The sequence below is a fragment of the Orcinus orca genome, chromosome 12, assembly GCF_937001465.1.
Source record: "Orcinus orca chromosome 12, mOrcOrc1.1, whole genome shotgun sequence".
Taxonomy (NCBI): domain Eukaryota; kingdom Metazoa; phylum Chordata; class Mammalia; order Artiodactyla; family Delphinidae; genus Orcinus; species Orcinus orca.
Genome location: NC_064570.1, coordinates 6,470,727 through 6,494,847, shown reverse-complemented (window position 1 = coordinate 6,494,847; position 24,121 = coordinate 6,470,727). Strand labels below are relative to the sequence as shown.

The 24,121-nt window shown below is 39.6% G+C and overlaps 1 protein-coding gene and 1 long non-coding RNA gene across 17 annotated transcripts in view; one reads left to right on the top strand and one right to left on the bottom strand.

The window, feature by feature from the left end:
* LOC101286051 (1-acyl-sn-glycerol-3-phosphate acyltransferase delta) overlaps positions 1-24,121 on the bottom strand; it is a 1,414,616-nt gene that overhangs the window by 593,874 nt on the left and 796,621 nt on the right. The window lies entirely within an intron of this gene.
* Positions 2,413-24,121, top strand: part of LOC125960625 (uncharacterized) — a 42,402-nt gene continuing 20,693 nt past the window's right edge. Inside the window, exon 1 of the long non-coding RNA XR_007470480.1 lies at positions 2,413-3,049. This is a non-coding gene — a long non-coding RNA (uncharacterized LOC125960625). The remainder of the gene's footprint in view (positions 3,050-24,121) is intronic.

The window sequence follows — 24,121 nt, the reverse complement described above, 5'->3', positions numbered from 1 at the left end:
AGCCAAATTAGTGATACGGATTCCAAGTGCTGTGGGTTACAAAGAAAAGGGGATGATTGTGTTTTAATGTGCTTTAACCTCATACTCAATTAGACATGTAAACTAATTCAGTACATGTTAGGCCACACCAAACAAAGCCAGAGGAATCATCCTGCACACTCCCTAGTCAAACGCACTCAACATAATTATCTCATGCTCCTCTTTTTGGAATTATTTATGCATGGTTTTCTTTTGTTGGCACGAGTCAGAATTGCCAGCTTAAGTTTAACACCGTTTATTTACACCTCTACCAAAATAATATTTTATATGCCTCCTGATCAGAGGGCTGTCAATATTTTATATTAATTGCAGAGAAAAGATATCAGTGGAGCTATTTAAAAATTCTTCTGGTCTGTGAACAGAAGGCGATAAGAAAAGTGATTAATTATTAATTATTGATATTATACTGTGTGCCAGGGACAGTGCTAAATATTTTCATGCACTTCATGTACTTTAATTCCCACCAGGAACACTGGTGATAGGTCTCATTATGAGGACTGTCTTTAGAGGTTACTAAAGAACTTTGGGGAGTTAGTCTGGGCATCATGGAAAGTCCCTTGTGCTTAAATTGCAAACGGGGGGTGGACACTGAAGAAAGCTTTTCTTGCAGGATGAATTTAGAGGTAGAATAACCACCTACTTAGAAAAGTCAGACGAGAAGGGCTGAAGACAGAAGACAGATAAGGGAGAGGAGAGGACAGAGAGGGAGAGAGAGACAGGCAGACTGAGAGACGGGGGTGGGGGGGGAGAGAGAGAGAGAGAGAGAGCGCGAGCGATTCGGAACAAGAAAGAGAACAAGACAGACAGACCCACTGACCATATGGAAACTACACTGTCAGAGAGAACGAAGAATAATTTCACCTAGAAAAAACTCCAAGCTCTGTTCAGTGGGCCAAGAAAATGCCCTAGATGTTGACCAATCTGCAATCATTCATGCTGCCTATTTTGTGACTCTGCACCATGTCCTGGCACTGTCCTCGAGGCTGGAGACAAGCACTGGAGGTGACAAGACATACACAGCCTCAGGTTTCACCAAGTTTACAACGTAACTGGGAAGAGACTTGAAGAGCAAGCTAAGAACTTTGCATACATTACTTTTAGTCATGCCAACAACCCTGTAAAGTTGGAGATTTCTGTCCTCTGCCCAGGAAACAGAGGTTAAGACATTCTACATCCTTTTCCAAGGAAACAGAGGCATGCAATCTCACTCATCATCGCTCAAAGGCTGGTGAGGGACAAGCAGGATTTGCCTTCAGGTGTGGTTGGTGCCACTGTCTCACCGTCCCCAGTGCCCTGTGCAGCCTCCACAGCATAACTCCCTCCTAGACGGGGGAGGAGGAGGCCAGTGGCCAGGTTGGTGCCACTGTCTCACTGTCCCCACCCTAAATGCCAAGTTGCTCTAGAGACAAAGCACAGTCTCTCTTAAGATATTCTATTGAAAAAAAAACAAAATCAAAACTTAGATGGAAGAGCTTTTCCAGGTAAGGGGGACATCTTTTGCTTCTAACTATTATTAAAGGGAAAGCATAAAAAAGAGTTTTATATACATACATTGTAAAAAACAGTAACATACCCTGATTTTAGAAAATGAATAGGGCTAGTTAAGAAGCTTCCAACAGAATCTGTGAATGAAAACTAGGTGTGTTTTGTAACCAGATATGAAAGAATGGTAGTGGAAGTCACCATATGTTTAGCAGACACTTCGATGGAACAAGCCTTTCAGATGGTTCATTACTATCAGGAACTTCATCCCTTTGACTTAACAGCGTCACATTCTAAAAGTGTACAAAACATTCCTAGGGTTTTCAGTGAGCTATGAATTATCCTGAAAAATATCTTAATCATTTCTGTTTTGGAAAATATACCATGGTGGAACGATACATATTTTATATTAGTAGAGGTATACATCTCATTTCCAGTGAAATGGCCCCCAGAAGTCTCAGAGAGAAACCGTATGGAATCATCGATGCAGTCATTAAAAGAATACAATGAAATTATCCTAGTCTGCATTAATTTGGGGTCTACCAAGAAAGGTCCTTCAGTGATGAAACCTTTTAACCATTGCTTCAGCCACTGTAAAGTCACGTGTGCACTTAGAACTGAGCCTACATGGTTTTAGACACTGTTTCAGGCTCATTTCAAGCTATGATGTTGTACCACACTTTTAAAAGTGCAATAAAAAGTACCCCATTTTACAATGTGACTCAAAGAAGAAAGAAGAAAGAAGAAAGATGGGATATTTCCAGGGATCCTTTGTGGGCAAGAGGACTAGAAGACCAGAGCCCTTTCCTCACGGGGCTTACAGCACAAAGCTCTCTGTGTAGGATTTTGAGACACAAGTACATGTAATACATTTAAAGGTATTTGGTGGCTATTGCATAAAGTTTAAGATGTGTGTCTACTTTTCCTTCCGTGGATGAGAGTAGGAAATCACACCATGGGTTCTTAGTGTGTAATTCTCAGCTGGTTTAGTCCATGTGCAGAATTCTTAACATGTCGGTGGTAAGAATTTTTAACACTCCAACTGTACATTTGCCTTTGGGGTACACTGTGGGCATGAGGAAATGGAAAATTCTAGCATTCGCTGATTGCTTTCTATGTGCAGAGCCTCTGCAGCCCACTTTCATAATTTTCTCATTTAATTTTCACAGAAATCAATTAGATAGACATCTTCATTGTTACATACTCAGTAAGGAAATATTTCAATGACTATTCACAGAGCCTTTGCTTTTCCCTGGGACTGTTCTAGGTACTGGAGAACAGTGTGGCTCAAAACACACACACTTTGGCCCTATTTGGTTTACATTCTAGGGAGGGGGAGAGATAATAAATAAAGGGACAAACAAATGCACAATATGACATCATCCAACAGTAAGTACATGAGGAACTTGCAGCAGGATGGGGGGATGGAGTCATCTGGAGGGGACAGCATGTGAGTGGGGGCCTATTTTGCATAAAGCAGTCAGAAGATGCCTCCTTGAGCAGACTTGCAAAAGTGACAGGAAGAGCCGTGAGTAGTTAAGTAACTACCAACGTTACTGAAGTCATCCTGATAATGCATTTACAGTACTTTGAAAACCTGTACTTCCACAAACTGATAATTTAATAGGGACAATGTTGGACATTCATATCACTTCATATTTCTCAAATTTTGTCTCTGGCATCAAATATCAAATCTTTTTATGAACTTGTGTTAACCCTTGTGTCAGACTGCCTCACACATCAGCTCCTCCTACCCTTGGATCTGTGTGGGTCCTGGCCACCTGCACACAGTTAATCCCAGCACTTTGCCTCACATGCTGGGCTTTCCTGCTCACACTGCCCCAGACACGTCCTGGTACCCCGATGCTTAATCAGTGGCTCCTTTTATGGAGCAATCAGTTGCACTTAGCAGTGACCAGCTCCATAAGGCGTCCTCAGTCTCCCTACTTTGCCCCCATGTCCCTCGCTCCTGCATCCTGGGCCGATGGGCAGACACGGGGTACCACCCAGCACAGAGACTTCACCCCAGGCTCTGCTTTCTGGAGAGCCCAGACCTTGACACTCCCCTCCTAGACACCCAAATCCTTGAAGGCAGATGGGCTGTTTTCATTTTTCATCTTTCTCAGTGTTGCAAATAGAGTTATTCTCCTGAGGGTTTACAAGAATCTATCACAATTTTTGGTTACACTGTGAACTGATGGCCGTAAGAAATACAGTAATTGCTTTAAAAAATCTTAGATGTGAGCCAGTATGCTGCTGGTTATCAGGTAGGAAATGGGCTACTAGCAATGCAGCCGTGAGAGAGCAGTGAGATTTAGAAAGGGTGATCGATAAAATGAATCAGCTGAAAATCCAGAAGGAAAGAAAAGCAAGTTCTCAATGAATTCTGTGCCTTCTCCCCAAAACCACCACCCCAAACTCCAACTGCATTCACTGCTTATCTCTTCTTTCCAAGCACCCCATCAATCTTTGCAGTTTTCATTTCTGGAAACTTTCCCAGACTTGCTGTTTTGGACCTTTCTCTGTAGAAACTGGTGTCTCCTATACCCAGAAACTGTCTTCCTATTGGGAACATGCTTAACCCTAAATCAGATGTCACAAGGCCTAAACTGTGGTGTGGACTCATTGGAAACTATGTTAGCCTGAAACGTATACAGTCACGAGAGAGAGCAAGACACACAAAGAACTAATCTTTCAGACCCAGTTCTACTTAATAAGGTCATAAATGCAGTGCTAACCATATCTGAGAAATTCTGAGGAAGAGAAAGGCAAACCTGAATTAGTATCTGCCTTACACCAAGCATGAGTCACACTGATAGTCTGAGAGAAAATGGGAATCCCCTTTTTAGAAAGAAAATAATTATTTTGTATTCCAAACTGTAATACAAAACAAAACAAAACCAACAAAAAAACACTAGTCTGCTGGCTGAGGTGTTTGATTACAGAACTGACGTCACTGCAATAAGCAAAATGACACTTGTCAGAAAAGGTCCAATGTCTTGTATTGGGCACTAGAAGGGAATATGTCTATTTCAATGGGGTTCAGAGTTATAGGTGGGAAAAAAAAAAAAAAGAAAAAAAAAGAAAAGGTCCTTTGTCCCTTGAAACCTTTCTCAAATTTCCCCTTTGTCTACTATTAGCTTAGCCCTAGACATTCTCTTTCCTCCAAGGTTCTAAAATTTCCTAGAGGCTTGTGATTATTTTATATATCTAAATGATACATGTAAGATTTTTTTGAAGACTATTTTTCTTTATAAATACGTTTTCATCAGCACCTACCAACTGGCTGACTATCTAAAAAGGGCTAGGATCTCCGCTTGATGCATTGAGCAATAATCGTGGTCCTTCTCAAAAAACATCCACTTGTGAAATGGGATGGGGCGAGAGACTAACATGTAGCAGGTCTTGCCCTGTTTCATCTGCAGCCCTAATGACTCAATGACACTGGCATTATTATCACCATTTACCAAACTTCTCTGGGAAACTTGCCCTCAGTTATATTGGGTTGGCCAAAAACTTCATTTGGGTTTTTCCGTAAGATGTTACGGAAAAACCCGAATGGACTTTTTGGCCAACCCAATATAATTAGTAAGTGGAGGCAATGAAATACAAACTGAGGTTGTCTGATGTCAAAGCTCAGGTACTGTGACCACCTCTAGTTTCTTTCCCACTTGGGGACATCTGGACTCTGGTAGGATGTTACCAAGTGTTCACTGGGTTTAATTAGTTAACCAGTGATTTTTTGCTTTTACCCAACAGCTGTATAACCTCAGACTTATATTCACAGTTAGGGAAACACTGCCGAAGAGGTAGAGAATATAAGGATGTACTTAAACACATATATCTTACAGTACTGCTTTTCCTTCTTTAAAGGTTGCCAAATTAAATTTGTTTAACATTTTGGCCCTCTTGTAGGTCATATCGAGTATTATCAATATATTGGTTCTTCTGAGTACTTAACAATATATTATTTAATATCAATCAACTACCTACCACCACCCTTGATTTTGAGATTACTGACTTCCTTTTTTTGTATTTAAAGTAATAATTTTCACTTTTCATATTCAAAAATGCATAGCATCTAATATAGCTCTAGGTCAAGGTCCATCTTGAACACATTTACGATTTTGAAAATATTTTTCATGTTTACTTTCTATTATTAGTAATTTTTCTACTCTCATATCACTGTTGATTTTCAGGACGGCTAATATCTGTGAAATATTTTAAGTTTTATAAAATAATTGATCACATCAAACACTGATAAAGATCCTGCTCTCCTTTTTCAAAAATAACATCTGGAAACCATTGAAATCTTTCACATTCAAAGCAAGATTTCAATGGTTTATTAAAATGCAATTATTTTTGAAATATTTTCATTACAATTTTTAGAAGTATTCATATTTTATATTGACTACCAAGAAATTCTAGTTTGAAATCCAAAGAACCCCTTCTGAGGGATCAGGTCATTTTTTAATAGTATGCATTGACCATTACAGAGGATGCAAATAGCTCAGTTTCTGAATCCCGATGTAGATCCAAACCTTCTCACTTGCACAGAGACGCTTTCTCAAGCCATTTAGCTATCCTGAAGCTTCATTTCTGGTTTAAGTGTACACAGTGGTACAAATGGGGCAGAAGAAAACCCACCGGCGCCCACTCTCTGACCCACGGCTGCCCTCTTCCCGCGTGGACGCTTTTGGAGGGCCTTCACTCTCCTGTTATACAGTCTGTGCTCCAGATTGTCCTGGCTCTGAAACACCCTCACCACGGTCCCCATGACCCCTTGCAGTGAAACATCCCTGAGAATTTTACCATTTAGTGGCCTACATGATGAATGATTGCAAGCAGAACTGAAGGCTGATAATGACCAAGAAAACATTGTTGCATTTCAATATGAGCTTTAATTCAAGGGGACTGAGGAGACAATTTGAACCTTTCTAGTAGATTGGCAGATATGGCATTTGGGGAAAACAGGTATTTTAATGTCCATCGAATGTCTCCGTGTAGACAGTTGTATGTGCTGCACATACACAGGAATGGCTCTCAGTAAGAGAGTAGGTAAGTAAGTTCATTTTATACAAAAGTGATGCAGCTGAACCAAGCCAATGGCATGCACTTTGAGGTGTTTTCTAGAAGTCAAGGAGCAAGGCTTCATTATCCATTTACTCTTTGCTGTCCGGCCTCTGTGTCAGAGTAAATGTCCTCAATGCCAATGGCCATAGGAAGTTGGGAACAAATGCATCAGAGCAGGGAAAGGCTAAATGTTCTAAATCAAAATGAAACCTGTACCTGATTAGACCTGACCAGTTGTTCCCAGTCTGGTACCACGTCGAAATCAATGAGAGAGGATTTTTAAATGTAATCATCATGTGAAGTATGACATAGCTACGGACATATTTACATATCATAAGTGTTCTGTTAATAAAATTTAAAAATGAAAGCCCATCCATGTAACCTTCACCAGATCAAGAAATAAAATATCACAAGCACCCGAGAAACATCCTTGTGACCCCGCTCTATCACTATCCCCTCACCTCCTCAAAGCGAACCACTATCTTGATTTCCAACACTGTAGATTCATTTTTCTTCTTTATAAAACACACGTTACACATTATTTTATGTTTGACTTTTCTCATGCACCATTGAGTAAAACTTACTATATAATAGGACCAGATAACTAATTTGCAGGGTCCCCTACAAAATGAAAAGGCAGATCCTCTATTCAAAAATTAAGAATTACAAAATGGTGACAGCAGAGCATTAAACCAAGCACAGGGCCCTTTTGGAGTCACAGATCACACACACTCGTGAAGCCGGCCTTGCTGTAAGGGATCCTACAGGAAAAACATCCTGTCTTTTACATATCTATCCTATTATTGATGAATGTGTTGAGCAGTCTCCATTCTTTGACTACTGTGAATGGTGCTGCTATGAACATTCTTGTGCATCTTTTGGTGAAGATACGGATGTCTTTCTATCAGGTATGTAGTTATGAGCAATAGCAGGGGCACAGGTACAGCTGTGTTCAGCATTGGCAGATCCAAGAGCTGATGTGCTGTACCAATCTACGCTTCCTCCTACACAGTTCCAAACTCCTCAGAATTCTAGCTGCTCCACACCCTCACTAGCACTTGAAATTTTCTCTTTGTCAACCTGGAGATGTGTTCAAGTAGATTCCTACGCTCTACTCTGGACATAATTAAATCCATACCAATGGAGTTTTTTCTCCAGATTCAGTATTTTTCAAAGCTCCCTAAATGATTCTTCACTAAGCCAAGTTAGGAATCACTGCTAATCAAATGAGCTGTCTTGGGACTTCCCTGGTGGTGCAGTGGTTAAAAATCCACTTGCCAGTGCAGGGGACAAGGATTTGAGCCCTGGTCCGGGAAGATCCCACATGCTGTGGAGCAACTAAGCCCAAGCCTGTGCTCTAGAGCCAGTGAGCCACAACTACTGAGTCCGCGTGCCACAACTACTGAAGCCCACGTACCTAGAGCCCATGCTCTGCAACATGAGAAGCCCCACACAATGAGAAGCCCGTGCACTGCAACGAAGCGTAGCCCCTGATCGGCACAACTAGAGAAAGCCTGCGCACGGCAACAAAGACCCAACTCGGCAAAAAAAAAAAAAAAAAAAGCCAAAACCCAAAAACAAACAAACACCTTACAAATGAGCTGTCTTGTGATGGACCAAAAAATGTCCTCACTGCATGGGAGTCAAATACAAGCTGAAGGATTGAGAATATCGAGGCCAGATTGTTATCTTGCCAGGAAGACAAGGAAGTGACAACAAAGCTGACTAGAAGTACCCAGGCCAGGAACACTCTGCATGACTGCTCCAACGTTTCCATGAAACTAAGGGTCAGCGCTGTCTGCACTGGCGGTGCAACGGTTTATGAGAGAGGACGAGGTGGGGACTTTGAGTCACAAACCTGATACTCTGAAAACACACTTTGTTTTGGGTTTTTTTGGGTTTTTTTTGGCAGTACGCAGGCCTCTCACTGTTGTGGCCTCTCCCGTTGCACAGCACAGGCTCTGGACGCACAGGCTCAGCGGCCATGGCTCACGGGCCCAGCCGCTCCGCGGCATGTGGGATCTTCCCGGACCGGGGCACGAACCCGTGTCCCCTGCATCGGCAGGCGGACTCTCAACCACTGCACCACCAGGGAAGCCCTGAAAACACACTTTGAAAATTATCATTATAGAGTCTTTTTCATTTTCAACCTTCTAATTTTTATTTTAGATGATCAAAGTAAAATCACACCATTTTACATAATTATAGTGTATTTTAAAGCTCTTCTTTTTTTGTTTCAAATCTGTAGGATATCCACTCAGCAACAACATGCCATTTTCTTCTATTTCCTACATTTTAGGCATCTGCAAGTTAGAAGTGAATGAAAATGTACAGAATAAAGGGAATTCTGTCAAAAATATATTGAACTTCAGAAAAGAAGCCTGCAGTCTGACACCATGTGCAATATAAACAGTAGCTTGGGGTTCAAATGTACCATATCTGTGCTTTATTCATGTTTAATTTTAGAAGACCACATCCATGGGGATGTTATATGTAAACGAGCCTGTCTCTGAAATATCCTATTTAAAATGCTAATCGGCAACACTTTTCAATATTTTGTGTTTTCAAAGCAAAAAATCACTCATAAAAGAAAATTTCCTTCTGCCACATGGTGTATGTATAGGTGCATATGTTTTTCTTTGTTAGATAACGTGCTAAGATAGATTATAAAAATTAGTATTTTGAGGGCTTCCCTGGTGGCGCAGTGGTTGAGAGTCTGCCTGCCGATGCAGGGGACACGGGTTCGTGCCCCGGTCCGGGAGGATCCCACATGCCGCGGAGTGGCTGGGCCCGTGAGCCATGGCCGCTGAGCCTGCACGTCCAGAGCCTGTGCTCCACAGCGGGGGAGGCCACAACAGTGAGAGGCCCGCGTACCACACACACACACACACACACACACACACACACACACAAAATTAGTATTTTGGGCCATCTTTCCAAAATTATATTTTTAAACTGGCACATTTATAAAGCATAAATGTAAAGCTCTGTAACACTGAGAGATGTGATCATATTCTTTGTAGTGTATCCAACCTGTTAGTCACATTACATTTATTTGTCTTCATTTTAGAAGTGTGAGTTACTGGGTAATTTCTATACCAGAAATATGCACATCTCTGAATGTTTATTACATTTTCCCATATGAACTAGTATTAAGTTCTCCTTTCAAGTGGGATAGCAGGGCATTATCCTATTACCTGTCTCCGGAAAGGTAGTGAGGTCACAGCCACACTGCCTGGGGCAGAGCACCGGCTCACAGTTTGGCTGGTGGAGGTGGGCTTCCTACCGTGGTCGGTCCTAAGATGCCAGAGGTGGTTTTCTGTCCAGAAGGAGGCCCATTTATGTGGCCCAGTGTCTCGTGAAGAATGCACTTGTAGACATTTCCTTCCTACCCTTTCCTTCCCTTCCCTTTGCTTCCATTGAAGAGTCACTGGTAATCATGGAAAGAGGAAGGAAGCCTAACCTCTGCTTTCGTGGTATTTCAGTCTGTTGGCTGCTATAACGAACCTCCATAGACTGGGTGGCTTATCAGCAACAGAAATGGACTTCTCACAGTCTGGAGTCTGGGAAGTTCAAGATCAAGGAGCCAACAGATTCGGTGTCAGGCAGGGACCTGCTTCCTGGTTCTCAGGCCATTTGCTTGCTGAGTCCTTATCTGGGGGAAGGGGCAAGGGAGTTCTCAAGAGCTTTTTTTTTTTTTTTTTTTTATATAAAAGCACTCGTCCCATTCATGAGGGCTCTGCTCTCATGACCTAATCGCCCCCAGAGGTCCCACCTCCTAATACCATCACACTGGGGTTAGGGTTTCAACATACAAATTTAGCGGGGGACACGAACTTTCAGTCTATGGCACATGGCAACAAACAAGGGCAGGGTCATTTGTTCTGAAAAAGTCCCAGAAAAACCCTTTAGATTCAGTCACAATGTTCAAGACTGTGAGAGCCTCTGCCACTGTTCCCCCACTAACACCTGATCAGTTACTTCAAATAGCACTCTGAGAAGAGAAAACCAGTTATTCAGTATTTTTTCATTTTCTAAGCTTTCATACTTAAAGAAGAGCTTTGAAGTAAAAACGAAAATTTTAAACTGTACCATTACGACACACAAAGAGTAGAAAGAAAGGCCGTATCGATGCTCCTGCAAAACTTCTCCCCTCTTCCCCTTGTTCAGAGTTTCCATAAAATTCTGTTAAGAACTTGAAACAAGTTTCCCTGGAAAACAGATGTCACAAGGAGCACACCTGGTTCCTGAATGTTCCCTGTTGGGAGACACATCAGTAGTCAGGCAGCTTCTGGAAACAGGCACAGAGGCTGGAATCCAGTGCAGGCTTACTATTAATAATTCTGTTTAGAGGATCAGGAAGGTTTTTTTCCCTTTTTTGTGGGTGAGGTGGCACATAAAGGGGAACATTTGTGCAAACTGCCGGCATCAAAAAAAAAAAAACGAGATTGTAACGTAGGAGAACAGCCCTGTCAGGTCAGCCAGTGCTCCCCAGAATGGGTGGGCCCGGAGTGCTTTACAGCAGTGTCCTCCTCACAGAAGACGAGATAACGTGAGTCCAGCTAAGTATGGTTCCTCCCGCATTACAGAGGGGAAAGGACAAAAGGGAAGACCTCTGCCAAAGTTTACTAAGATCCGTAAAGATCCAATGATCAACAACTTAAAAAAAATGGAAAGTTATACTTTGTCTCCTGGAAAACTGGAATTCAATAATAAGGTCAGAAAATATACACATGAAGGGGCTCCTCAGAGGCTCAAAATAGCCATGGAATGGGAAGGACTGAAGATGAAGAAACTGAGGCTCAGAAACGTCAGCTGAAAACAGACCAAGTCATTCCTGCTTTGTTTCAGTTTATCCACATTCCCACAGGTTTCTAAGTTCCCAGAGGTTTCTGGAACGCCTGACCTGGGTATTTTTCTTTTCTGATGCTGAGGAGTCGGGCAGCTGGCCAGGTCACACACGAATGCTAGGATGCAGAGATGGGAATCTGAAATTTACGTCCCTGCCCACTCCACCCCTGCCTGCCTTAAAATGTGAACATTGTTGGTGGGCAGACGATCACTTAATACAGTTAACTGATTCTTTAGAAGAGCTGTATGGGGCCTTGTTAATTGCCTTAATTCTAGAATAGAAACAGAAAATGTAAAATACACACAAAACAAAACATGTCTAGCCTTGTGCTTTGGAACACCAGCCCAACACCTCTAGCCACACAGACCACACACCTGTAGGCTACCCTTTACTTTCTTTATATCTGTACTTCTGTATTCTCAGACTTCCCCACAATGTGCAAGGACGTACTTTCTGACGTCAAAGTCCATGAACACCTTGAGCATGGTGACGGCCTGGGACCAGGGGACCCTAAGGACTGGGCAGGAGGCGTACCTCCCCACCCCCCCTCCCCCTCCCCTGCCTTCCCTGGGAGAGGCAGGAAGGCCTGGCCCCAAAGCAGCAGGCTTCCCGCAGGAAAGCAGATTCTCCAGAGAGAGCTCAGGCACTGCCCATTCCAGTCATCTTTTCATCAATTATCCCAGTTTGGGGGTAACTCTCAGTTTGGGGATTAAACTAAATAAAAGTGAACCTCAGGTTTCTCAAGTCTTAATTACTATGGGAAAGGATGTAGCCACAGGAGCCAAGTATGTTTTAGCTGTTTTCTCTCATTTCTGTACTAAAGCAAAATCATGTGAAGATTGACGAATAATGTTAAATAAATAACTGTGGGTAGGTATTCACATTTCTTTAAATCTTGCCTTGTATATCCACCTATCCATCCATCCATCCATCGAGAGAAAAATATACAATTAAAATTTAACATTTAACCAAGAGATTTAACAAACATTTTTGGTAAACAAGCACAATGGAATAAAATAGAGTGTCTAAACTTTGATTTAATCATGTACTTTAGAAACTTAACCTCTGAAACACAACACTGAAGATTGGTGACCAATATATACCTGGAAGTAGTAACTAGGAACTACTGACATAAGAGCTAGAGAATGATAAGATTATTTTATTTTTGTCACTCTTGAAAATTCAGTCTATGGAATGGGCGGTAAAGTGACATTCAATACAACACTGAATTAACTGGCAACTAAACCTAATTTACTTGGTAATTTCTGCAAGGATTTCCTTCTAGGGTATACTATTCACAATGGCACTATTTATCACCTAATGTATTGTACAGCTTCAAGAAATGCACTATGATGATAGAAAATGATCACATTCTGAGGTGCATTGGTATGTTTCTAGCGTAGTGATTTCTGTGAAGATGTGTCCTTTTAATTTTACCAGTTAAGTATGCCTATCAGTTTACATAGCATGAAAATGAAATTTCAAGACCTACGACAATACACAGCAGACCACTGCAACGAGCTGAATTCCATTTTGTAGCTTAGTTTCATTTTAAAATTCTACTGTGACATATTTAGCTAGAGAAAGATATTAAATCCAACTCTTGTGTATTCAATATAATTCAACTCAAAGTTTCATACCTTCATCTTACTTTATGTGACGTTAAAATGCTGGATATGCAAGTTTTTTTTGGGCTATGCAACCTTTTTTTTCTCTTTTAATGTTTATTTTCTTACTAGTCATCCGTTTTATACACATCAGTGTATACATGTCAATCCCAATCTCCAAATTCATCACACCACAACCACCATCCCCAACCACTTTCCCCCCTTGGTGTTCATGTTTGTTCTCTGCATCTGTGTCTCTATTTCTGCCCAGCAAACTGGTTCATCTGTACCATTTTCTAGGTTCCACATGTATGCGTTAATATACGATATTTGTTTTTCTCTTTCTGACTTACTTCACTCTGTATGACAGTCTCTAGATATATCCAGCTCTCTACAAATGAGCCAATTTCGTTCCTTTTTATGGCTGAGTAATATTCCATTGTATATATGTACCACAACTTCTTTATCCATTCATCTGTCAATGGGCATTTAGGTTGCTTCCATGACCTGGCTATTGTAAATAGTGCTGCAATGAACATTGGGGTGCATGTGTCTTTTTGAATTATGGTTTTCACTGGGTATATGTCCAGTAGTGGGATTGCTGGGTTATATGGTAGTTCTATTTTTAGTTCTTTAAGAAACCTCCATACTGTTCTCCATAGTGACTGCATCAATTTACATTCCCACCAACGGTGCAACAGGGTTCCGTTTTCTCCACACCCTCTCCAGCATTTGTTGTTTGTAGATTTTCTGATGATGCCCACTTTAACTGGTGAGAGGTGATACCTCATTGTAGTTTTGACTTGCATTTCTCTAATAATTAGTGATGTTGAGCAGCTTTTCATGTGCTTCGTGGTCATCTGTATGTCTTGTATGAAGAAATATCTATTAGGTCTTCTGCCCATTTTTGGGTTGGATTGTTTGTTTTTTTAATATTGAGCTGCATGAGCTGTTTATATATTTTGGAGATTAATCCTTTGTCCGATCATTCATTTGCAAATATTTTCTCCCATTCCGAGGGTTGTCCTTTCGTCTTATTTATGGTTTCCTTTGCTGTGCAAAAGTTTTTAAGTTTCATTAGGTCCCATTTGTTTATTTTTGTTTTTATTTCCATTACTCTAGGAGGTGGATCAAAAAATATCTTGCTGTGATTTATGTCAGAGTGTTCTTCCTATGTTTTCCTCTAAGAGTTTTATAGTGTTTGGTCTTATATTTAGGTCTCTAATCCATTTTATTTTTGTGTATGGTGTTAGGGAGTGTTCTAATTTCATTCTTTTACATGCAGCTGTCCACTTTCCCCAGCATCACTTACTGAAGAGGCTGTCTTTTCTCCATTGTATATTCTTGCCTCCTTTGTCAAAGATAAGGTGACCATATGTGTGTGGGTTTATCTCTGGGCTTTGAATCCTGTTCTATTGATCTATATTTCTGTTTTTCTGCCAGTACCATACTGTCTTGATTGCTGTAGCTCTGTAGTATAGTCTGAAGTCAGGGAGTCTGATTCCTCCAGCTCTGTTCTTTTCCCTCAAGACTGCTTTGGCTATTTGGGGTCGTTTGTCTCTCCATGCAAATTTTAAGATTTTTGGTTCTAGTTCTGTAAAAACTGCCATTGGTAATTTGAAAGGGATTGCACTGAAGCTGTAGATTGCTTTGGGTAGTATAGTCATTTTCACAATATTGATTCTTCCAATCCAAGAACATGGTATATCTCTCCACCTATCTGTATCATGTTTAATTTCTTTCATCAGTGTCTTATAGTTTTCTGCATACAGGTCTTTTGTCTCCCTAGGTAGGTTTATTCCTAGGTATTTTATTCTTTTTGTTGCAGTGGTAAATGGGAGTGTTTCCTTAATTTCTCTTTCAGATTGCTCATCATTAGTGTATAGGAATGCAAGAGATTTCTGTGCATTAATTTTGTATCCTGCAACTTTACCAAATTCATTGATTAGCTCTAGTAGTTTTCTGGTGGCATCTCTAGGATTCTCTATGTATAGTATCATGTCATCTGCAAACAGTGACAGTTTTACTTCTTTTCAAATTTATATTCCTTTTATTTCTTTCCCTTCTCTGATTGCTGTGGATAGGATTTCCAAAACTATGTTGAATAATAATGGTGAGAGTGGACATCCTTGTCTTGTTCCTATCTTAGAGGAAATGCTTTCAGTTCTTCACCACTGAGAATGATGTTTGCTGTGGGTTTGTCATATATGGCCTTTATTATGTTGAGGTAGGTTCCCTCTATGACCACTTTCTGGAGAGTTTTTTTCATAAATGGGTGTTGAATTTTGTCAAAAGCTTTTTCTGCATCTATTGAGATGATCATATGGTTTTTATTCTTCAATTCATTAATATGTTTTATCACATTGATTGATTTGCATATATTGAAGAATCCTTGCATCTCTGGGATAAATCCCACTTGATCATGGTGTATGATCCTTTTAATGTGTTGTTGGATTCTGTTTGCTAGTATTTTGTTGAGGATTCTTGTGTCTATATTCATCAGTGATACTGGTCTGTAATTTTCTTTTTTTAGCAGTCTGGTTTTGGAATCAGGGTGATGGTGGCCTCATAGAATGAGTTTGGGAGTTTTCCTTGCTCTGCAATTTTTTTGAAGAGTTTGAGAAGGATGGGTGTTAGCTCTTCTCTAAATGTTTAACAGAATTCACCTGTGAAGCCATCTGGTCCTGGACTTTTGTTTGTTGGAAATTTTTAAATCATAGTTTCAATTTCATTACTTGTGATTGGTCTGTTCATATTTTCTATTTCTTCCTGGTTCAGTCTTGGAAGGTTATACCTTTCTAAGAATTTGTCCATTTCTTCCAGGTTGTCCATTTTATTGGTATAGAGTTGCTTGTAGCAGTCTCTTAGGATGCTTTGTATTTCTGCGGTGTCTGTTGTAACTTCTCCTTTTCCATTTCTAATTTTATTGATTTGAGTCCTCTCCCTCTTTTTCTTGATGAGTCTGGCTAATGGTTTATCAATTTTGTTTATCTTCTCGAAGAACCAGCTTTTAGTTTTATTGATCTTTGCTATTGTTTTCTTTGTTTCTATTTCACTTACTTCTGCTGTGATCTTTATGATTTCTTTCCTTCTGCTAACTTTGGGTTTTGTTTCTTCTTCTTTCTCTAGTTCCTTTTGGTGTAACGTTAGATTGTTTATCTGAGATTTTTCTTGTTTCTTGAGGTAGGCTCGTATAGCTATAAACTTCCCTCTTAGGACTGCTGTTGCTGCATCCAATAGGTTTTGGATCATCGTGTTTTCATTGTCATTTGTCTCTAGGTATTTTTTGACTTCCTCTTTGATTTCTTTATTGATTTCTCTAGTGATCTCTTGGTTATTTAGTAACGTATTGCTTAAACTCCGTGTGTTTGTGGTTTTTACGTTCTTTTCACACATGAAGAAATCTAATTGATTTCTAATCTCATAGCATTGTGGTCAGAAAAGATGCTTGATATGATTTCATTTCTCTTAAATTTACTGAGGCTTGATTTGTGACCCAGGATGTGATCTATCCTGGAGAATGTTCCATGCACACTTGAGAAGAAAGTGTAATCTGCCGTTTTGGGATGGAATGTCCTATAAATATCAATTAAATCTATCTGGTCTATTGTGTCACTTAAAGCTTGTGTTTCCTTATTAATTTTCTGTTTGGATGATCTGTCCATTGGTGTAAGTGAGGTGTTAAAGTCCCCCACTATTATTGTGTTACTGTCGATTTCCTCTTTTAGAGCTCTTAGCAGTTGCCTTATGTATTGAGGCTCCTATGTTGGGTGCATATATATTTATAATTGTTATATCTTCTTCTTGGATTGATCCCTTTATCATTACATAGTGTCCTTCCTTGTCTCTTATAACAATCTTTATTTTAAAGTCTATTTTATCTGATATGAGTATTGCTACTCCAGCTTTCTTTTGATTTCCATTTGCATGGAATATCTTTTTCCATCCCCTCACTTTCAGTCTGTATGTGTCCCTAGGTGTGAAGTGGGTCTCTTGTAGACAGCATATATATGGATCTTGTTTTGGTATCCGTTCAGCAAGCCTGTATCTTTTGGTTGGAGCATTTAATCCATTCACATTTAAGGTAATTATCGATGTGTATGTTCCTATTACCATTTTCTTAATTTTGGGGGGTTTGTTTTTGTAGGTCCTTTTCTTCTCTTGTGTTTCCCACTTAGAGAAGTTCCTTTAGCATTTGTTGTCAAGCTGGTTTGGTGGTTCTGAATTCTCTTAGCTTTTGCTTGTCTGTAAAGCTTTTGACTTCTCCATCGAATCTGAATGAGATCCTTGCCGGGTAATCTTAGTTGTAGGTTCTTCTCTTTCATCACTTTAAGTATATCATGCCACTCCCTTCTGGCTTGTAGAGTTTCTGCTGAGAAATCCGTTGTTAATCTTATCAGAGTTCCCTTGTATGTTATTCGTCATTTTTCCCTTGCTGCTTTCAAGAATTTTTCTTTGTCTTTAATTTTGCCAGTTTGATTACTATGTGTCTCGGCGTGTTTCTCCTTGGGGTTATACTGTATGGGACTCTCTGTGCTTCCTGGACTTGGGTAGCTATTTCCTTTCCCATGTTAGGGAAGTTTTCAACCATAATCTCTTCAAATAGTTTCTCGGGCCCTTTCCCTCTCTCTTCTCCTTCTGGGACCCCTATAATGCAATATTGTTGCATTTAATGTTGTCCCAGAGGTCTCTTAGGCTGTCCTCATTTCTTTTCATTCTTTTCTCTTTATTTTGTTCTGCAGCAGTGAATTCCACCATTCTGTCTTCCAGGTTACTTATCCGTTCTTCTGCCTCAGTTATTCTGCTATTGATTCCTTCTAGTGTATTTTTCATTTCAATTATTGTATTGTTCATCTCTGTTTGTTTGTTCTTTAATTCTTCTAGATCTTTGTTAAACATTTCTTGCACCTTCTCTATCTTTGCCTCCATTCTTTTTCCGAGGTTCTGGATCATCTTCAGTATCATTATTCTGAATTCTTTCTCTGGAAGGTTGCCTATCTCCATTTCATTTAATTGTTTTTCTGGGGTTTTATCTTGTTCCTTCATCTGGTACATAGCCCTCTGCCTTTTCACCTTGTCTATCTTCCTGTGAATGTGGTTTTCGTTCCACAGGCTGCAGGATTGTAGTTCTTCTTGCTTCTGCTCGGCTATGCAACTTGTGATGTAGGGTTATATTTTGACCGTAAGACTTCAATATGAATTGCCATTATTTTTTCAAGTGGTTTGTTTTTACTATCCTACTTTCTACACTTCCTGTTTTCATTGAAATAGAAGATCTACTCCTAAGAGAATAATTATTTAGCCCATAATGTTATACAATGAAATTAGCTCTTACACTTTTTCTGAATCCGTAGTATTGAAAAGAATCTAGATGAATAGTTATCCATATGTTTAACTATACAAGAAACAACCATATATTGCCTAAGCAAAAGAATTTCTATTATTTACCATGCAGATGAACACTGGTGCCCTCACTCAGGTTGCATGTCTCTCAGGATGTACAGAGAAGCGAGTTTCCTGAAGGTAGAAGAGGGTTTCCACCCCACAGAGGGCGGGCAGTGGTGCCTGCATCAGTGCAAATCTGTTTTCTTTCTATCAACTATGATATATGATACTGATTTACACTTGTAGGATTGAGCAAAATATGTTCTCTAGATTTAGCTGAATGAATCCTCCCAAAACAAATGCTTTCAAGTGTTTCCCTCACAGAAACTGCAAAAACTAAAATAGTACTAATAATGTAAACATAATTGAACAGCAAGGAAATGAGAGAGCTATTTCTTTATCTCGTATGTTCTATCCATGTACATTATGAGGTAAAAGTAATAAGAATTAAAAATTTCAACTTGAAATGATAAATAAAATGGTGATTATCTGAAATATAGATTCATATTTACTGTCATTAATGATAAATCTCTCTCTAAGGGGGTAAAGTACCTGGTGATTTCAGCTAATAATTGGAGGAAGTCATTGTTATTAGCAAAACTTTTAAAAGCTAAGCATTCAGAACGTGAAAATAAACTTCTTCAAAGTTTTAAATCATGTGATGTTTATCCCAATATTAAAATTTTCACAGATTTTAACAATAATAATCTAGAAGTCGATTCTGAGGTTTTTTAAATTATGTTTGGGTTTTTTGTTTGTTTGTTTCTTAATAGTGAAAGAAGAAAAGATACAGTTTAGGGGAACTTTTTTTCCTACTGCAACAAAAGTGGTTGAAATCATACAGAAAGCAATATGGCAATAGATTGGTATATATTTGTTAAAATTATTGAAAGATGTATAGAAATTATTACTGAAGACTTGAAGAAGCAGATATTAGAATGGATACAGTAAAGGAGATTTGCTATAATGTTGGATATACATGTTTCTCCCATGTGTCAGCTTATAGTACTTTTCCTGTTCTCTTCCAATAGTATAGATGAAAAACTTATTTTTGTTAAGTCACTAAGTAAAGTTTTACTCTAAAAGATGTGGTCTCAATATAAACAGTTTCTTGGATTAGAAAATATTATTTGATGCTTATGTGGAGTGACTTAACCACTAATGGGGTGGCTATCTTGATTAGATAAAAAGATTCAAGCAGAGTGCTTAGAGAGAGAGAATTCATTCAACACGTGATTTGTGGGTAAGACGTTGAGCAAAGAAGTTGAAGCCAGAGGTAAAAAGTGCTACAGGTGTCATTGATGTACTTTCTTCTATAAAAACAAGACTTCCGTAATGTGGCAGACTTTCTCCCAGTAGTTCAGCTGAAATAGGGAGTGATCATAAAACTTATTTGTACCAGGCAGAGTTTCACTATTTAACTCATAGTACAAACTTTGTAAGTATCGTGAAACTTACAGTTCCTCATTTTGCTCATAACAAACTTACTAATCTTTTCCAGGCCTTCATGTGTGATTGTATAGGTGAAGCATTGTTCAATTTCAGGGGGTACCATTTACATTTATATGATTTATAATTTGTAGATTCACATTTCTTTTTTACCCCCACCCCGAATTTCCAACTGAGAGCAATATCTTGAGCAAGGTAAGTTTTTAAAAAAATTATATAAAAAACTACATAAAAATGCCCCATGGGATAGTGGTTGGCTTTTCTGTGATATCACATGGCTACCAGAAAAAATACAATCTAGGAGATATTTTAGAAAAAAATAAAGTTCTCTGTCTCCTTAGGGTAGATGCAGCACAAAAATACCTCCCCTTATTTCTTTTAAAGGAACCTGAGCTTTACCGAGAACACTTTGAAAACAGAGGTTTGGAAATGTTTTCATTCCTTTATGGTTTTCTTTTAAAAAAAATAGTATTATTAAATACAGTCATATCTTCACCCTTAAAAATGCTTGGAATTAAAATGTATTGTTTAAAAATCATTCCAATGAAAGGTTTCCGTGAGTTTTAAACCTAGTTAGTTCAAAATGCAATAATGACCCATCTTCTAAAATTGCTTGACATCAGTGAAGAAACGTATTACTCATATTTCAAGAAAAATCTTTGCCTAGTTAGTGAATGTGATTCAAACATTAATACTGTGACTCAATGGGCAGCCGACATCATGGTCCTTCCATTCGGAGGAATTATTTTTGTGAGTTAACGTCTTCCTCTATGCCAGAGTGTGACAGCTGACTGTCAGAGCTTACTTTCAGCCCATCCATATTACAACTCTTTGCATCCCTCCTAGATGGCATGAAGATTACTTTCTAACTTTCCAGTATTAACATTTGTTATCGTGCTTTGTGACCTCAACATTCATGTAAAACATTCACCCAGTCTGACTTCAATCTCTTTTTCTCCTCACATTAAATGGCTGAACCCTCCTCTACTTTGTCCTCCTCTTCATGGTTACACTGCAGAGCAATGGTTTTCAACCTCCAGCAATTGCTGTGGCCCCAACAAGGACCAACTGAATTAGCCTTTCTAAGGGTGGAGCATGGGTAGCTGTATTTACATTTTTTTTTCCCCAGTTGATTTTAATGCACAGAAAACCTCTGGCTTAGGCCTGTCACTACCAATAACTGTACCCATAATCTCCATAATCCCTAAGCATCCTTTGATCACCATCTCCTACCCTCAGTAATCAATCCTTTCAGTAATCTCACTTGAATAATTCTTCAGCCTCATTAGATCCTTCAATCCATTGACCCTATCAACTTTTCATTATCCATTAATCTTCATGTTCTTAGTTCCCTCCTTATCCAACTTAGATTTCATGCTTCCTCAATCCCTTTGCTGAATTTCTTCTTCATAGTTTTTACTGGCAAATCCCCAAATGTGGATGATTATAGTTTGTTTCTTATTCTGTGCCTGCCTCTGAAGTTGACATTGGGCAGATAAAAATTCACATCCGTACCCACAGGTCTGAATTTAAACATAATTACCCAAACCCAAATTTATTTGCATAAAAACTGCACTTGAAGATTGGCAAGGGAAAAAAAAAAAGAAATAGAAGCATGCAAATTAAAAAAAAATTATATTACTAGGTAAAAAGAAAAAAAATCCAACACAGCAACGATGAGGTCAGAGACTTAGAGAAGCAGGATATTTAAATGTCCCAGAAGAACGTTTCAAAATGGAAGGGTGGACAAAAGGATCACATTTTGAAAAAAAGAGAGAAATGGGGACCTATGTTCCTACAAAAACCTGTACATGAATTCTTACTGTAGTTATAGTCAAAATTGCGAGAAACTGGAGACAAACTGTGTCCTTTAATGAGTAAATGCTCACACACAGTGGGATTAGTGTACAATGAACACTACTGAGCACTGACAGGGACCAGCTATGCAAACACGGAACAACGTGGATGAATCTCAAAGGCGTCACACTGAGTACAAGAAGCAAGTCTTGACGGTTGCCTCCTATACGGTTCTCTTCATGTAACAATCTCAAAAAGGCAACTACAGGGATGGAGACCAGACCAACAGTGCCAGGAGTGAGGGGCACAGCAGGGGATGATTATAAAGGGAGAGCGCCAGGAATTTGGGGTGAGGAAGAGTTCTGAATCCTGGTTACGGTGGTAGTCACACTAATTTACACGTGTTAAATTCAACTGTACATCAAAAAACAAGTCAAACTGTAAGACCATTAAAAGAAAAATCATGCTGAGAAAATGCATTCATTAAGCGTCGAGTCCACTATTCAGAACTTTAGGGAAATAGTACAAAAGGCTTAGGAGAGTTTAGGGCTGATGAAAGTACAACTTCCAATTATCTGTAATTTCCTTGAAAATCTTTTTAAAGGATTTATATTTTATTTGCACTATTTGCATAGAAGGTTACAATAAAATGTAGTAAATTTTTTAAACCAAAAAAATCATACATTTAATAAATCAGTGTATATGTGAAAATGACATGTGCCTGAAGAGCAGCTGGGACCCCCAGGCCTCTCACTTAGGCCTGTGGGATCAGAGCAGCTCTCATCACAGCTCTCCAGATCCCCAATTCTATTATCCTGCCATCTCCCTTGTACGACTCTAAAGCAATGAGATGATTTATACATTTGAGTCCTATGAAAATCAGTTCTTATTTTACAGTATTCTGAAACTCTTCTTATCTTACTTCCTATCTTTTCTTCCTAAGATGCTATTTCTCAAAATCAGATTGATTCCTGAAAGAGTCCCTCTTCTCATCGCCAATCTCATCTTAGCTGGCAACTTTCTTCTTTTCCTTTGGGATGAAGGTGAGTTAAATCCATCTCAGACAATATTCTGGACGTGGCAGCCTGGGGTCTTGGTATCCCTTAGCATTCAGTAAATGATATACAGCTTCCAAATATCCCAGCCTTTGGGGTTCCACAACTGAGGTGAAGGTCAAGCATTTAGAATGTTTAGGGGAAAAAAAATCTCAAAATGTTTGGGAAATAGATCATTTTTTAAAAGGCAAAGAGTAAGTATATAATTTAACTCAAAGCAAAATTGGGCAAAGAAGAATCTAGTATCGATTTACTGCATATATAAGGTTATATGTAGAGAGACCCTGGACTTTCTGTTTTGAAGCTGGAATACTTGCAAATAAAGGGTTTCTGCATTCTACAGTGAAAACTATAATTTGGGGCTTCCCTGGTGGCGCAGTGGTTGAGAGTCCGCCTGCTGATGCAGGGGACACGGGTTCGTGCCCCGGTCTGGGAAGATCCCACATGCCGCGGAGCGGCTGGGCCCGTGAGCCATGGCCGCTGAGCCTGCGCGTCCGGAGCCTGTGCTCCACAACGGGAGAGGCCACAACAGTGAGAGGCCCGTGTACCGCAAAAAAAAAAAAAAAAAAAAAATCTATAATTTGTCCTTGGGACAGATTCCTGGATTTGTTTTGGCTTCTCTTTTCTGCAAAGACCACTATAGAGGGTGCTTTTAAGTTATAGTGATTAGGGTAAATGCCTACACATTGCCTTTTCTAATGCCCTGAATGGAGGTGAAGTTCCAGATAAATATCAACACATATCAACACATTTCAGACTGAATTAGTTCTACTCACACTAATGACTCTAATAAATAAACAATAAGATTTTCAGTTCCTTACAACATTATAAATTTATTTGTCTTCCTTCTCTAACTGTCCCACACAAGTGTTCTGGTTGCCCCGTTGGCTTTCCCTCCCAGTGTGATTCAGGGACCCAATTTTCTTGCATCTTGTGACTTCACCAACCCCTGGGTTTTCAGTTCTCTGCTCCCAGCCAACAGAAGGAAAAGGAAGAGTGGAGAAGTAGCACCTGCTTCCTGCTGCACTGACCAGGAAGGGACTTGTAACGGTTCTACTCACTTTCTATGGGCTTCACCTGAACTTGTCCCTTGATCCCACCTAGATATGGGGGCCAGGGGAGCATGGCCTCTGGCTCACAAATAAGTAACCATGTGACTATACCACAAATGTCCTTGTAGAGGTGGGCACCACTGTGCAGTGCACCCCTTAGACACCTGTACAAGGCGGCCCTGTGTTTTATCTAGGCTTTGGAAGTTAGGTTTCTTTTTGTAAAAGTTGGTGTTTATTACCGAAGGGAAAAATGGGTTAATCCCAAGTGAGCTGGACCTCAGAGGAGGAAAGAGAGAAATCCCTCATCCTCTGGGACCAGGGAAGCACTGG